We start from the raw sequence: 2422 nt of genomic DNA, 5'->3' as shown, positions 1-2422 counted from the left end.
CATATAAGCCAAACCAATGGACATGGACAACAGGTGGATGAGAACATGAGTGGGGGGGAGGTTGGGGGTTAATGGGGAGATGAGGACACATTTGTAATACCTTAACCAATAAAGAAATTAAAGATAAAAAAGAAACAAAGAGAGAGAACCCAAATAAATACAATCAGAAACAAAGGCTGTGAAATAACAACTGATACTGAGAAGACTATAAACGGCTAATTCCAATGTAACCCTGATATTTGGGGGGACTAGCAATCTGAGTCCATGCCAGCAAGCTCAGTGTACATTCTTGATAACCTATAATTAAGTCACTACCTCTTTCCCAGAAACTGGTCTTGCAGAACCTGTTACAGAGACCATAAAACTGTGAACACTACACTGCCCCGGAGGGAGGCTTATTAATGCTGGCACCAGGCCAGACCATCATATATGGCCTCGAGACCCCAATACCTGGGGGCCTTCTTGCAAAGCCCGTGAAAAGGACTGGAAACATAATCCATATTTGCGGGACAAAGACCCCAGAAAGATATAAAAGAGAACCCCCCTGCATGTTACTTTACTCAGATTTGGAAAGTTATTCCCTGATTCTGCCAGGGTAAATAAACAGTGTCACTTCTTTTCTCTAAAGTGTTGCTTGGTTTTTCTCTGGTCTTCTGCAACAATACCACAGAAATACAAAAGATTGTAAGCAAATACTATAAACAACTATATGCCAACAAGCTGGACAACCTGGATGAAATGTACAAATCCCTAGAAAAATACAACCTTCCAAAACAGAATCAGGAAGAATCAGAAAGCCTGAATAGGCTGATAACAATGATGAAACTGAAGCAGGAAAAAAACAAACAAAAAAAACAAACAAACAACTCGCAGCAAACAAAAGCCAGGGCCAGGATGGCTTCACTGGGGAGTTTAACCAAATAGTCAAAGAAGATCACCTATCCTCCTCAAACTATTCCAAAAACTCCAAGAGGAAGGAATACTCACAAGCTCTTTTCATGAGTCAAGCATTATCCTAATAACAAAAATAGATAAAGAAAGAGAATTTTAGTCCAATATTCCTAATGAACAGAGATGCTAAAATCCTCAACAAATGTCAGAAAATTGGATCCAGGAATACATTTAAAAAATCATACCTCATGACCAAATGGGATTTATCCAAGGCATTCAAGGATGGTACAATATTTGCAAATCAATAAATGTGATACATCACATAAAAACATTGAAAGACAAAAAATCACATGATCATATCAATTGATGCAGAAAAAGCATTTCACAAAATCCAACAACCATTTTTATAAACACTCTCAGCAAAGTGGGAATAGAGGGATCATACCTCAACATAATAAAGGCAATATATTACAAACCTACAGCCAACATCATACTCAATGGGCAAATCTGAAACCATTTTCCCTAAAAACAGGGACACTGACAGGGTTGTCCACTTTCACCACTTATATTCAACATAATACTGGAAGTCCTAGCCACAGTGATCAGAGAAGAAGGAAAAATAAAAGGCATTCAAATTGGACAGGAGGATGTAAAACTGTCATTATTTGGAGATGACATGATATTGTACATAGAAAACCCTAAAGACTCCACCAAAAACTACTAGATTTAATAAGTGAATTTGGCAATGTAGCAGAATACAAAATTAAAACCCAGAAAGTGTTGGCATTTTATACAAAAATAATAAAATCTCAGAAAGAGAAACTCAAAAAGCAAACCCATTTACCATTGCAACATAAAAATTAAGATACTTAGGAATAAACTTAACAAAGTTTAAGACACTAAAATGGAAAACTACAGGATGTTGAAAAAAGAGATACAAGAAGATATAAACAAGTGGAAGGATATTCTGTGTTCATGGATTGGTAGAACTAACATCACTAAAATGTCCATACTACTGCCTGGCCACCGTGGCTCAGTGGTTGAGTGCCAACCTATGAATCAGGAGATCACAGTTCAATTCCCGGTCAGGGCACATGCCTGGGTTGCAGGCTCAATCCCCAGTGTGGGGCCTGTGAGAGACAGCCAATCAATGATTCTCTCTCATCACTGATGTTTCTATCTCTCTCTCCCTGTCCCTTCCTCTCTGAAATCAACACAAATACATATTTTTGTTAAATGTCCATAGTACCGAAAGCAATGTATAGATTCAATGCAATCCCTATTAAAATACCAATGTTATTTTTCACAGATCTATAATAAACACTCTGAAAATTTATGTGGAACCAAAAAAGGCCCCCAATAACTGCAGCAATCTTGAGAAAGAACAAAGTTGGAGGGATACCAATACCAGATATCAAGCCATACTAAAGGGTGTCCCAAAATTCACGTAAGAAGTAATTTTGATAGAAAACTCAGGTTTATAATTAAAAATTGTAAATTTTTTATTGATTCATAAAGTATACAGTATAGG

This window comes from Myotis brandtii, unplaced genomic scaffold, assembly GCF_000412655.1.
Source record: "Myotis brandtii unplaced genomic scaffold, ASM41265v1 scaffold994, whole genome shotgun sequence".
NCBI lineage: Eukaryota > Metazoa > Chordata > Mammalia > Chiroptera > Vespertilionidae > Myotis > Myotis brandtii.
Note: the sequence above shows the minus strand (reverse complement) of the source record.